The sequence below is a fragment of the Meleagris gallopavo genome, chromosome 1 (assembly GCF_000146605.3).
Source record: "Meleagris gallopavo isolate NT-WF06-2002-E0010 breed Aviagen turkey brand Nicholas breeding stock chromosome 1, Turkey_5.1, whole genome shotgun sequence".
Classification (NCBI taxonomy): Eukaryota; Metazoa; Chordata; class Aves; order Galliformes; family Phasianidae; genus Meleagris; species Meleagris gallopavo.
Genome location: NC_015011.2, coordinates 96,003,825 through 96,018,962, shown reverse-complemented (window position 1 = coordinate 96,018,962; position 15,138 = coordinate 96,003,825). Strand labels below are relative to the sequence as shown.

General features: G+C 40.0%; 1 long non-coding RNA gene across 1 annotated transcript in view; it reads left to right on the top strand.

Annotated features, from left to right (window-relative positions):
• The first annotated feature begins 358 nt into the window (after positions 1-358).
• The window catches only part of LOC116217399, a 24,399-nt gene continuing 9,619 nt past the window's right edge, over positions 359-15,138 (top strand). Inside the window, exons 1-3 of the long non-coding RNA XR_004161882.1 lie at positions 359-420; positions 6,344-6,574; positions 7,414-7,477. This is a non-coding gene — a long non-coding RNA (uncharacterized LOC116217399). The remainder of the gene's footprint in view (positions 421-6,343; positions 6,575-7,413; positions 7,478-15,138) is intronic.

Sequence of the window (15,138 nt, the reverse complement as noted above, 5' to 3'; positions counted from 1 at the left end):
GTTCCTCTCTGTCAAGGAACGAATGAATTGCTGTGAAAAACTTCAGTAGTTTAAGGATTATTTTAACTACATTATTTTATAGACTTATCATAAAAAATAATATTGCGGTAGGTCACCTGTTGTCAAGACCTTTGGTATGTTACTGTTAGACAGAAACATGTTTTGGCAAAAAGAATTCAAAATACAGTTTGAATTATTGTGGCACAGGCAAGGCAATCAGCTCTGGAGGGAACGCATTGTATGGCGAAACATGGAATGGCCTCAGCTGGCTGAGGAGCTGCCCTGTCAGGTGGCAGCTCCAGGCGCCATTGTCCTCCGTGTGGCGGCAGCGTTGTGACATCACAGAGGCACGTCAGAAGGGTGCAGTGCGGCAGTTTGTGCGGGCAGCTGATCCCCTTCTATGATCAAGTGACCTGCCTGGTGGATGAGGGAAAGGCTGTTCGCATAGTCTACTTAGACTTCAGCAAAGCCTTCAACACTGTCTTCCACAGTATTCTCCTGGAGAAGTTGGCAGCCCGTGGCTTGTACAGATACACTTGTTGTTGGGCAAAGAACTGGCTGGCTGGCCAGGCCCAGAGAGTAGTGGTGAATGGAGTGGCTGGTCATATGTGGTGTTCCCCAGAGGTTGATACTGGGGCCTGTCCTGTTCAGTATCTTTATTGATGACCTGGATGGGGGCATTAAGCGTACCTTCCATAAGTTTTCAAGTGACATCAACTTGAGAGGAAGTGTCAATCTGTCTGGGGGGTACAAAGGCTCTCCAGAGGGATCTGGACAGGCTGGGAAGCTGGGCTGAAGCCAATAGGATGAAGATCAACAAGACAAAGTGCTGGATCCTGCACTTGAGCCACAATAACCCCAGGCTACAGGCTTGGGGCAGAGTGGCTGGAAGACTGTGTAAAGGAAATGGACCTGGGGGTATTGGTTGATGCTTGGCTGAATATGAACCAGCAGTATGCTGACATGGTCAAGGAGGCCAATGGCATCCTGGCTTGTATCAGAAATAACTTTGTCAGCAGGAGCAGGGAAGTGATCATCCCTTTGTATTCAGCCCTGGTGAGGCTGCACTTCAAGTACTATGTTCAGTTTGGGGCCCCTCGCTACAAGAAAGATGTTTTGGAGCATGTCCAGAGAACGGCAGCAAAGCTGAGAAGGGGTCTGGAGCACAAGTCTTATGAGGAGCGGCTGAGGGAGCTTGGATTGTTCAGTCTGGAGAAGAGGAGACTCAGGTGACCTTATCACTCTCTATAACTACTTGAAGGGAGGTTATGATGAGGTGAGAGTCAGTCTCCTCTCTCAGGTAAGTAGCAATAGGAATAGAGAGAATGTACTGTTGTGCCAGGGCAGGTTCAGGATGGATGTTAGGAAATACTACTTCTCTAAAAGAGTGGTCATGTGCTGGAATGGGCTGCCCGGGGAAGTGGTGGAGTCACCATCCTCGAAAGTGTTCAAGAAACCTTTAGATGTTGTACTGAGAGACGTGGTTTAGTGGGAAATATTGCTGATATGTGGATTGTTTGACTGGATGATGTTAGAGGTCTTTTCCAACCTTGGTGATTCTATGATTCTATGATTTTCTAGGTCTTAAAGAGACCTAGAAGAGTCTGCTAGCTGTATATTCAGCTGAGCTGATCTTTCTGTGATTTATTGAAGAAGAACTTTTGTGATCCTCTGAATCAGTTTACCTTTTGTGAGATAGGTAACGTTTTGGGTTGGAACTATATCCTCACAACCTAATATTCTGAGCTAATGAATGCCCTGAGTTTCTGTGCTAAGGAGAGTTCTGTTGCCTGATGGGGCTCTTGCTTTCTAATGCATCCTTCTGCAGGCTCTTTCCAGAAGCTTCTTCTCTTTCTTTTAAAGAGGAAAGCATTTCCTTCTGAACTTCCCATCTTTCATAAAATCTTAAAATGTATCACAAGTAAGAGAGGCTTTAGCATCCTGTAATAACTATTGGTTTCTTTGTAATAAATGGAAAACTTTTCAACATACTTCTCGTTTTCTAAGTACAAACAGCTGAAGCTTGCATCACTTTCAGTGTTTTAAGCTTTCCATTGTTTAATTTTCTTCATGAAATCTGTATGAACATGTGGAAAATACAGCATAGTTCTGTGCATGTGATTCTTAGACAAGTGAGTCCTTAGTAAGAAATATTTAGCTCTGAGAGCATTAGAGCTGTAAAATTAAGTAAATCAATGTGTTCCTCACTAAACAAAGAAATAGCACTTTGAAAACAACACTTATTCTTTTTTATTTGCACATTTGAATATATCCCAGCAACACTGGTACAAGATGATGCCAGGATGTATTTCTTACGATTACACTTCTCTAGGCTTCTACCAACAGTGTTTCTTTATGGTAAGCCAAACTTACCCTTGGAGTTAAGACCACTTTAGTCGACGGATGCGTTTGGCCCATTAACTTTAGCCTGCGATAAAGTCAAGGGCAAACGAATATTCTTATGCAAAGCAGAATCACTGGAGATACATGACTAATCACTTAGGATTAGAATGAGGATATCCCTGTCCTCGTAGCACCTCTGTATGGCTTTTTAAATAGCCTGTATGCCCTGTTTAAATAGCAAAATAACAAGGATTATTTTCTCTTGCTTATGAGAAAAAATCATAGTTTGGTCTATTACTGCAAAGTGGTGAAATGCAATTATGTTTCCTAAATCTTTTAGTACTTTTGTACATGTGATTGCTAAGCAATAGTAATCCTAATGACAATTTCATAAATTGCCTATGGGCAAAATGGTATGCTGTATGTGAACTTTCCAGTCTACCTATTTAGGCTTGAGCATTCATATGAATTACTTTAAACCTGCATATTTCAAGGGAAAATAAGTTCAAAATATTTATGTAGGACTGAAATGCTATTAACCTCAACTATGTAGAATTAGTTGAATATGATATTGAATATGATATCTGTAGGCTCTCAAATTTTTAGTGGAATGTTATAATATACTTTTATAATATGTACTTTTTTTTCAATCCAAATGCTACTATTATTGTATCATTCCAGTATTCTGAATAGGAAAAAAAAAAAGACAAAAAAAAAAGACAAAAAACCAAACCCAAACCCATAATAAAGTATTTCATTGACAGTGTTAAAGGGGTTTTTCATCAAATTGAAGGTTTCTTCCAAAAGGTCATTAGTGTAATTTTATTTAGACTCATCATTTGATTTAAGCAGCAAACTCGTTCTAGTGTTACATATATATATATATGTATCTATATAGATGGGAACAAGAGGCTTCATTCATAAAGAAACATAGCTCATCACTGTATTTAATTACAATGTTCTGAACTGAAATACATAGCCAGTGGGAATAGGACTATTGATTAAAAACTAGAGTAGCTTCTGTTTAGTCTGTTGGAGACTCTTCTTTTTTCTCAATTAACGTGTGAAGGAGAGGTCATTCTGATTGCATTATTAAATTAGGTTAGGAAACAGTATTTCTATCACTGAATTGCATGTGATCCATTTCTTAAGAAAATACACTGTAGAATTCTTTCACTCTAAATTCAGAGCATTTGCTTTGCCTAGCACAAGAGGTTTTTATTTTACCCTTCAAGTTCACCACTACAAAAACAGAGATGCTTACAGAACAGAATACTACAAACTCGTTACTCATATGAGTGTAAATATTCTGTCTTCTGCTATGTATTTGCTTTCAAATTTAGGGAAATTTGTTGTGGTATTACAGTGGATCTTACAAAGCATAAACATATTCAGAGAGCCACACATTGATTTTATAGAAGGGACTGTCTTAATAATATCTGAGAATTATGTGTTCTCAAGGATAGCCCTTATCTGATTGCCTGGTTGAGCTGTCTGAGCATCCCTAGCAAGGAGACAAGCAGGTCAAGAGCTGTTGAGCTCTGTGGGCATGAGCAGCTCTGTGTTCACCAAACAGGTGGCTCCACTGTGGCAAAAGCTTCATTTTGTGCTGCAGCCAGTTTTGTATTTGTCTGATGAAATATGGTAATTAGTGGTTTGTGGTTATGTTGAAGCATGAATGGTTGGACTAGATGATCTTAGTGGGCTTTTCTAAACATGTTGATTCTATGAAAAACATTGTAAGAAAGATTTTTCAAGAAGGTAATCAAGCTTTGCCTAATGCTGGTTCTCAATGGTATAGATGAATACAGAAGAGAGGTGGGATGGATCTTGAAGGGTTATTCCTTCTGCTCTGACACTGGATCAGCTCTACTTACACCAGCTCTGACAGATATTTGTCAGGCTCGTTCCTAAAAACTGCCAGAGGAGACTCCATTGCCAGCCCAAGCAGTGTGGCTTTACACTTAGAAAAGGTTTTTGTAATGTCAAACTGAAAGTTTCTTGGTGCAATTTAAGGCCATTATTTTTTGCCCTCTTCACAATGGATAAGGAGAACAGTTTATTTCCTTTCATTTCTGCATCAGTCTTTTACATATTTGAAAAAACTACTCTCTCAAAGGTCATGTTTTTCATGCTTCTGGTCATGCCAGAGTGTGTAGTTAAACTTCTACTTACTTTAGGAACGGAGATATATCTACATTATAAAAATCTTGGATTTACAATGCATCTAGATTTAATATAACTATTTTCACACATGCCATGTAATTGGCTTTTTATGTATAAATGTGTTTGTCTAAAAATAACAGTAGTACATGTTAGCAGTAACCTTGTGTACCCACACTGGTGGGAGCACTTGGCCTTTGACTTTTGTGTTTTAGAAACGTATGTGGGACAGATGGATATACTCACATGACATAACATCTGCTGGTGAGTAAAAAGTGTTACAAGGACATAAAATTAATTACTGAATGTGTTTATAACCCCTCAACCGGTGTAGCATATACAGTAGTGTGCAGAGCTAGCTGAGATGGCCTAAAACAATTCTGGAAAATGTGTCCTTATTCTGCTTGAACAATTAAGATATTTCAAATGTTTCTGCCATCTCTGGCAGCATATGCAAAGCTGAATGAAGAAATAATATAGAATTATAGAATGGCTTGGGCTGGAAGAGATCTCAGGGATCATCAAGTTCCAATCCATCTGCCACAGGCAGGGCCACCGATCTCCAGATCTGCTACTAGACTAGGCTACTCAGAGCCCCATCCAACCTGGTCTTGAACACATCCGGGGATGGAGCATTCACAGCCTCTCTGGGCAGCCTGTTCCAGCACCTCACCACTCTCTCTGTAAAGAACTTCCCCCTCACATCCAATCAGAACCTTCCCTTCTTGAGCTTAAAACCATCCCCCTTGTTCTATCACTGTCTACCCTTGTAAAAAGCTGAGTCCCCTCCTTTTTATAATCCCCTTTTAAATACTGGAAGACTGCAATGAGGTCTTCTTGTAGCCTTCTCTTCTCCAGGCTGAACAAGCCCAGCTCCCTCAGCCTGTCTTCAAAGGGGAGGTGCTCCAGACCTCTGATCATCTTAGTGGCCCTCCTCTGGGCTCTCTCCAACAGTTCCACATCTTTCCTGTATGGAGGCCCCAGACCTGGACACAGTACTCCAGATGGGGCCTTGTGAGGGCAGAGTAGAGAGGGACAATCACCTCCCTGTCCCTGCTGGCCACCCCTCTTCTGATGGAGCCCAGAATATCATTGGCCTTCTGAGCTGCTATGTGATATGAATAATATGAAATAAGATCTTTGATCATCTTAAGAGGAAGATGCTGAAGACAGAGTGCTTGTTAACTTAGAGTAATTTTGGTTTCCATTCCTGTGACACATCTTTAAATGTATGCAGTACTGAGGTATCCATCCAAACCACCGTGCCTTTTTTGAGTGGTAAACAAGTACTTTGGTGGTGCAAATAACCTCATCACATTTAGGTATATATGCTTCCAGATGACAATGAATTTCCACTGAACCACTTTTTTTTGCACCACTGATTTTAACTGAGTGATTAATTTAAATGGATGAGCTCTGCTTAAGTCACCAATCTTGTCTCTTAGTAGTCGGTTTTCTTTAGAGCTTCTAGAGTCTGAAGAACGGGGTTCATGTTGTGACCTCTTTATAAGAAAGTACTGAAAAGATGAGTAGAGCTCACTGGGAGTTGAGTTGTATGACTCTAACGCTCAGGAAGAGGAAGAGCTGACACTAGCAGGCCACCAAGGGAAAGTCTGTCAAGGATGAAACACAGTCACAAAGGGGAATTGTACTATCTCTTTCCAAAGAGAAAGTGACAAAAATGAGTGAGAGACCTTCAAAGACTCTCCAGAGAAAGACAACAAATTAAGGAGGGTCTTCAGAAACAGCTTTGGTGGTGACAGTCAGTTGAAGAGATGTTCTGGAAAGATAAATCGGGCCAAAACCATAGGAAGTGATCAACTTTATTTTATCACAGCTCCCAAGGCAGAAGAACCATAAAGAGGGGAAGTAGGAATTTCCTTTGAACTGATGTTTCTAAGGTGACCTCTAGGAATTAGCAGCAGACTGGACTATATGGACTTCTGGAGTGTTGACAGCTGATAGAAAGGAAGAGCTGGGACATAAACTCCAAACAAGGATACTCACGAGGCACTTTGTTAGGGAACACTGAGAGACAGCTGGGTTTGTACTTCAGCAACTGGAAAAGGTGAGAGGAGGCAAAGGATCTTCATGTTAGAGCTGGAGAGCTAATTAAATAAGTTCAGCTGAAAGTTAAGGAATGAAAGAAATAGAAGAAAATCACAGCAGGTTGCCTGGAGGGCTCTCCTATGCTGCACAAGGAACAGCAGCCTGCAATAATACCTTTATCTTGAAGCCTGAGCTGCATAAATCATCTTCCCTTGGAAGCAGCATTGGAGCGTATGGGTTTCTGGGAGCTGACTTAAAGCATGATTCTTTCTATGTTTTCTTTTTCTTTCTTTCTCTCTGTATTACTGCTTACCTGTATTTTTAGCCAATTATATTTTTTACTTGTCCTAGTTCAAATATACTAGTCATACAGTCTGAACTGAAGGCAGACCTTTGCACGTTCCTTCATGCTGATATTCTCTGAAGAGACAGCAAATTCAAGAGCAATGATATATTTCTAGATGTGAGAGTAGGTAACTGACAAAAGTCAGGTACTCTCGTGCTGCTATTGAGTCAAACTGGCAGATTTTCCCCTCAATTTGCTGTTGCTTTTTGCTATGTGCAGGCTTTTATTAAGGAGTAATTATAATGTTAATATGACGAACTGCTTAGATATCTCACTAAATTACAGCTTTATTCAAATCTAATGGGTACTGAAAGAAAATTTTGTTCTGATTCTGGTTTGCCATTTTATTTTAATTAGTAAGGATATAATAAAGAAATTTCTCAAAGTTTTGGATTGTAATCTAATGACTTACTTAGATTTCACAACCTAATCACTGACTAATGCCTAATCTTCAGCAAAGTATGAAAACAAAGTAAAGATTAATGAATTCTTAAATGGTGCTCCCTATCCAGGAAATCTTCAAGGAATGGGAACTGTGGTTGACAGTACTACCTGTGCTTCAAGATACAGAAACAGGTAATAGCTGCTGTCTTCTCAGGCTTGCCTTCAGGACTTTCCTGTCTGAGGCAAATACTGGGCAGAAGCTACTATTCAGATGTTTTAGGTTGGATCTTATTTTAATTGCTTCTTAAAGTTGAGCTAACACCTGTTAGCTGAAGTCTTTTGTTGACTAGATTTCTGCAACAAGCATTAAACTTTTGATGCTTAAGATCTAGCTTTACAAGGACAGTCTTAGCTCCAGTTCCCACCTTTCTGTAGCTCTGTCTCAGTACTAAGCCCTCAGTACAGCCAGGAGTGATGCTGCAGCGAAATGACTTTGGTTCTGGGTTCGAAAGGGTTTCAAAACACACCCATGCATTAGCACGTCTCAGGAACCCAAGGAACAGATAAAAAGTGAGGATGAAAGCAGGCAATGGAAAGAGAGAGGTGGAAACCAGCCTCATCACTGATATCCAAATTTCACAAAATCATACTTCTGTCTGTTAGGATGTTCTTCATCGATGCTGTTAGTCAATATATTATTGTAGGGTAGGGTGCTTTTACCTTTTGATTTCATTTTCATCCTACTTTTCTCTTTCTTTTTTTACTTTTCATGTACTAATCTTCCTACAGATCTTCCTTTTCTTCATCTCCAATTACAAATATTTCCTAACATTAAATAATAATGTTTATATTTTATGTTTCAGTGATGTGAAGTAGGGCTGATTAAAGGATAGGTAAGCAAGGACAGCAGAAGATTTCTCAGTGTATCTAGTTTGCAGTCTCCTCAATAGCAAGTTTCCCTTCAGATGTTTTACACAGTTCACTGATGCACATGGAAAATTATGTTGCTGTAGTTAATAACCTTATTTTTTTCTATTAAATTTATAGCCCTTACTGGGAATTAAATGTGAATAAGTCACTTGATGTTTTTGCTCTTATTATAAAATCCATATGTTTCCTGAGGTCTCCAAATCTTGTCATCTGACTATAGTGATAATCGTTTTTCGAGAAAACGACTATCTGGTGAATAACCAAGAAATTTATTACTGCCTAAAACTATAGAGGACATACTTGTTTCTGTGGAAAGCTTAGCATTTTCCCCACATGCTTGTACTCAGTATTTTAAGCACAATCCATTTATGCCTGTTATTTGTTGTTGTTTTTTACGAATCCTGACACTGTCATTTATCTTTATCACACCTGATCTGACATTAGTGATATTTGAGAGCATTAAGTTCAGGTCTTTTTCAGACCTGAAACAATGACTGGAGAAACCTGGTATATTTCAGCAATTCTTCTAAAGTAACAGCAATGCTGCCTTTCTAACACTGACTGAAATATCCTTGTTTACTGGTACATTCTTCTTTCATGTAATCAGTGGTGCAAAGTCTAACTGGAGGACAGTCTTTTGTGGTGCAAACCAGGGGTCAGTTACGGGTCCAGTGCTGTTTAACATCTTTGTTAATGATGTGGGTGATGGGGCAGAGAGCACCCTCAGCAAGTCTTTATGTGTTGCATAGTTGGGAGGAGCTGTTGATAGACATATTGTGTCAGCCAGAAGGACCTCAGGTGTCTGGAGAAATGGGCAAACAGAAGTCTCAAAGTTCAATAAAATCCTGCATCTCAGGCACCCATACAGTCCGGATTCCAGTGAGATGGAAAGCAGCTCTGAAGAAGTTATCTTGGTGGATACCAAGCCGACCAGGAGATAGACCAGCAGTCTATCCTTGCTACAGAGAAAGTCAGCAGCCTCTTGGGTTTTGTTAGTAACAGCACTGAAAGCTGGTGAAGGGGGATGCTCAAGCATAATGAGGGATATATCTGGAGTGCCAGGTCCAGTAGTGGACTACCCAGTACAAGAGAAACAGGGACATGGAGTGAGTCAACAAAGATGATTAAGGGACCGGAGCATCTGTTTTCTGAGGGGCTGCTGAGTGAGCTGGGACTGTTGAGTCTGAAGGAGAGAAGGCTCCCTGAGGCTTGGACAGATTTGGAAGATGTGTATAAACACTTGATGAGTACCTCTTGGTGGTACCTCGTGACAAAGCAGGAGGCAGTGAGCATATGCTGAAATGGAGGAAAATCTATTTAATGTTAGAAAGAAGTTTTCTACTGTGAGAATAGTTAAATACTGGAAGAAGCTTTCCAGAGAGACTGCAAAGTCATACAAAACCTGAAAACTTCCTGCAAATGACCCTGCTCTGAGCAGAAGGTTGGATTAGATGATTAGATTCTGTGATCTCCTGCCTTGGCTGTTCTGTGTGAGCCTGTGGTTTTTGTTCTTCTCAACAGAAGCATTACAATAGGCATTGTCTGAAGGCACTATCTGTGGTTAAAGCTGAGTGTTTTGTTTGTAATATTTCTTCTTCCTTGCATGTTTCCAGAGGCTTATTGTGTTATTTTCCAAATTTAATCCTAGTGTAAATGAGTCAATTATTTTCACGTCCTCTTTGCTCTACTTGATTCTCAAAATGATTTCATGAGCCTATTAATAATTGTGCAATACACAAATTAAAGCTTTTCACACCCTGAACTTTGCCTGACATAGCCCTTGGTTCTACTTTCAGTAGTGCACCCTTAAAACCTGTGGATCGCACACAATTTGGGGTTAGCTGTGCTTGCAAAAGATGAGCTTGGATCTCTCAAACACAACAGAGCTTCTTGGTTAAAGGTCAAGGTAGATTCAGGATATTACTGTATGTATGTTTGTTAACCATGGTACAGCTCTGAGTAAACAGCTTATTCTTTAAGCTCCTGTCCTTGTGTGTTTCCAACATTAGAGTCATATAAGGGCATTGGGGTTGGTGCACCAAATACTAAGCTAATTCTGGTGGAGCATCCTCATGCCATCTTGTGTACAATTTTTAAACTGCATCTTGAGTGTTGCTTTCGTACATAACTCCAAATTGAATGGTGAGTGCAGCTACTAATTCCAGCTAATTCTTTTTTGCTTTCTGTTGTTAATTAATTACTGTAACACATAGAAAGTCCTTTAAGCCTAAAAACAAAACAACAAAATGCTTATATCATTAAAAACAGTGATGTTTTCCCTTCCTCTCTTCCCTTCTCACTTAATTTAGAACAATTTTAGTAACACCATCTTCCCCTAGCTGATTTTCCTGCAAGCCTGATTCATTCTGGAACTGGGTGATTAACCTGATATGCTCTGTGGGTATTTTGTCTCAGTCTGCTGATGCTGAGACTGAGATACCTCTGCATTACATGGTGAAGAAAGTCTGTCACTACTTGACTTTGACAAGACTCCTATCAGCTACGACAAAGACGGTGTGCCTTGAAGATCCTTGTCAAATCTGTTCTTAAAAATCTCTGTTATGCTTTCTGGCTCCTCTTGAGCTACCCATATTTGGCTGAAATCCTTCTCATATTGTACATCCTCTTGACTTGTCTGTTCTTGAATCATGTCCATTTCTTGGCAAGTTTTACTTTGGATGTCTTGTAGCTGTTTTTTATATTTCTGTTCTATGATTTAACCAGTCAAGGCAAAAATGTTTTCTTTGATACCTCAAGCAGAGACTGCTTTCATCTGTCATTTTCATAGCATTTGAGCACTCATTGAATTATTTTTCTTATTTACTGCTGGCAGAATCACTCTGAATGATGCTTAAGGGATGGCCCTGGCCAATGTTAATCAGTACAAACTCACTGAGTGAAGGACCAGGCTCATGTTACTTTCCTAAAAACAACAACAAAAAAGTGAATTTGAAGTTACCAATGTAATGGTTCCTACAGCTGCTACTCACCCCAGCTGATCTGTAGATGGGAAGGCAGGGGGAGAGGGAAATTTGCAGTATTGAAAACAAGAAAAGTAAGAATGCTTAGAGCAAATGCTTCTGGCAGAATTTACTCACTCCTCTTCACACCCCCAGTTCATCTGCTGTTGTCCTATGTATTAGCAGGCACAGAGTTTACATAAGGCCAACCCATTCGCTTCTGCTGCTGACACGTATCTTACTCTAACTATTGTAACCTGTTATCCCTCCCTAAGTCTGCTGATAGGAGTGTTCACTGGCTTTAACTATGTTTTGATATTCTTCTCATTACTGCTTAAAATATTAATCACTTACTGATTTGTTGCAAATGCTCTAAGTCACAGAAATCCAATGTGGGAAGTTTTCAGAAAGTACCAGTTCTAAAAATGGTTTTCCTTTTTTTTTCTTCCTAAATGCAAGAAATAAAAAAAAGGCCATGATCTGACAACCATCCTTTATCAAGAAGACTGTTTTTGCTTAAGGCTCCTCTATTGTGAACTTCCTGACGTATAGCCAGGAAAGTCTACTTCTGTAAGCATCAAAAGGTGGGGTGGTGGTTTTTGTTTGGCAGTATTAAAACAACAAAATCAGTTAGCAAATATTACAGCAGCTTAACATTCCACCAGCTTTAAAGTCCTCAAGGGAGGAAAGATGTAATAACCAGTTTAGAAGAAATACAGTGATACATTCCCCATCTAATCTGTAGTTCTGCAGGTCAGCAGTGCTCTCAACTGTGAATGGAATTTTAACTTAAGTGATTGCATTGCAAATCAGTGGGACTCCCAGGACAAAATCCAGACTAATTCTTTAAAAATATGTTCAAAAGTGATCAAAGATGAATATACCTTATATTGTTTGGCACAGAAGAATCTCAATAGCAACCAGATCAGTGTAGTTATGAACATGCGTATCTTTTGGCATCTGTCTCACATTCTACTGAAATGATCCCCCCTTGAAACTGGTTTCAGAGTCACTTTTTAACTGAGTTCAGGTGCTGGAGAACAGCCATTTCATCTTCATCATTCATCTGGTAAAGCAGCTGAACATTCACCAATATGTAAACAGTTGAGAAATGCAATTTGACTGGTATATTTGAAGGTAATTGGTGATCTTTAATCTCAGCATAACTACTGCCCATTAGGGGTGCAGCAATGTGCATGACAAAACACATGAGAGAAGACGAGATTCTTAATGAGTTTTGGCTGAGTTGGGTACGCTGTACATAGTGTTGTTCAAACTGTCTCAGGCATCCTGTCAATTAACAAGGAATAAAATGCCACAAAGTACATTAGCTGTCTGTCAACCCCGCAGAAAGTTTTCTCAAAGACAGTCTTTGATTTGTGAGTTAATCACTGTTAAGATAGAGTTACAACCCAGTCTAGAAGCACCGTTCTGCTGTTACTTTTAGTATGAAAACATTAATCTTGAACCTAAGGCTCTAGTATATCAGGACGTGGTTATGTACCTCTGAAAGCCAGAAAGTGTTGTGGAGACAGTTATGGAACTTGGTTTCTGAAGAGTGTTTGGATTAGATGCTGGTGAAAGAATACATGGAGAGACTGTGAGTGTATCTCATCTGACCTTATCCATGGAAATAAGAAGGGTTTTATTTTTAGAGGGCAAGCTTCACAATATAGGTCTCTAACCTGACTCTTCCTCTTAAACAGACTCGTACAAGCCAGTAACATGTCTGGAAAATTTGCAGAGAAGTGACTTGACCTGTATTATACATGGTAAACATGGTAGGTAGTCTTGATTGGAATAGTGTGGCAATGGCATATTGGCTCTCTATAAGGCCCATGGGTTTTGTGTTAGGTTGCTAGCAGAGAAATGTCATTTGGAACAGTTCTGTGCCTGAAAGAGCCTTGTGGTTAGGCACAATGATCAGCCTCAGATTGACAATGTAGTGTCTTCTCCATCGGAAGGCAAAATTGCCTCTGTGTGTGGTCTTAGAAAATATAAGAGAAGTCTGAATATGGGACGGCAATTTTTAGGGAAAATGCCAAGGAATCATTGCAACAGCTGTCCTACACAGCGCTCTCAGAGGTGCTGAGTAGTCATGACAACTGTAGTTGCCAAGCATTAGCATGGGACGGTATTCCAGAACTGTTCCACAGACCTTAAATCATGCTGTGAGCTGACAATTGCAGAACTAGCTGATAACAAAGATGTCTGGAAGCCCCTAATCTACAGATGATAACTAAAGATTCAGACTAATTTCTTAATGGTGTTATATGAATTAGCTGATTGCTGAGAAAATACAGTTACTCCACAGACTAAGCTGCCTCTATTCTAATAAAGACTTGCTTGAGGTTTTCCATGAGCCAAGATATAGACTCTAGATTTGCAATGATAATAGCAGAAGATAGACTTTCAAAAAGGCTTTCGGACTAATTTTTAAAATGTATTTTCTGGATATGGAAAATGTATTTTCTGGATATGGAAAAAATCAGAGCTCCGGCTTCTCTGAGGTTTGTATTGTTGTAAATATTTAAGCATTTATATGGTTTGAAGTAATAGGTTCAGAAATGAAGACATGAATTGTATTCTAGATTTATAGGGAAAAAAACAACCAGCAAACAGAAAATATGTTTTTAGGGATGAACTGCTTCTGAGGGAGGTCCATATGAAGCTACTAAGAAGTTTTCATCACTTACCCTGTTTCTTAACACAGTATGCTTCTTTTCTTCCCTTTCCTCGTTTATCCCTGATTCCTGTTCTCACTCTTGTACCACTTCACTGCGTATTTCCTTCATTCCCTGTGCTCCCTACAGTGCAAACACATGATGAAGCTACTGTGGCTTGACAAGTTAAATGACATCAGCTGTGCCATCACGATACATGCCCTTGCCTCGCACCAAATGCAGAGGCAAAACACTGTCATCTGGCTGGGAACACAAAAACCAGACTTTGCACCAGCACAGCTGTCATGCAGCAACTTGATCATAAGCCTAATCCTGGGTTATTGTGTGGCAGATACAATAGCGTGCAATGTGGAAGTTAGCTCACTGAAAGCTCTAATCAGAGTGGCCTCCACATACATAATAACAAAGTTGACAAACTTCCCATAGCCATGATGCTCTTTGAGCTAGTGGTCTCAGGTGGCTTAGATTTTGTGAGCATATTGAGGGAGAAGCACTAGCTTCCAGGGAATGCTCACCAGAAATCTTCCTGTGTAGAAAGGTTGTGATAACATGTGATAACAAAAAAGCTGAAATATTCCACAAGTCTCACAAGTACTTTTCTTACCATATGTGCTCTGCATGCTGCCAAACCAAAACATCTCACTTCTTAAAGGCTATGCCAACACTATGTTGCCGTTAGAGTCCTGAGCTACTCAGAGGGTCAGTACTCCTTACTGGGGTAGCCTGGTACCAGGACAGTATAGCCCGGTCAAGGTAGTGCTCTGTAGAACAGGCATTAGCTAGCAGTGCAAATTGCCCTAGTGGAATGCAGGCTGAGCTAACGCATTTATTTTTCTCCTGGTAGCTGAGCTGATTTGTTTGGAGCTGACTTAAAAGGAGTGCAGTAGACTGCAACGCATCAGTGGAGAGAGCCTCTCAGTGTGTTTAGTCTCACAACGTAGCTTTTAGACCATCCCATTCTTAGAATGGGGGAAATTAGGCACAGCAAACTACCTGTGCCAGTGTGTCTGAGCGGCTCAAGATTAACTCCCGTCTGGAATCCCTCATCTCTTCTGACCTACAGAATAAGTCTGCAGAACCTGCTTAATATAGTTAAAATCCCAACTGCAATTTAGTCATTTATAAGGCTTTAAGAAATGTTATAATTTTGTATCCCTGGGATTTTATTCCTGACTTCTGGTACAGTGAGATACACTCGTACACATCCAGCCCAGTTGTGGGAGCCAGCTCCTTCAAGGATATTGGTGACAGTATGATTTTACAGACTGGCTTTTTTTTT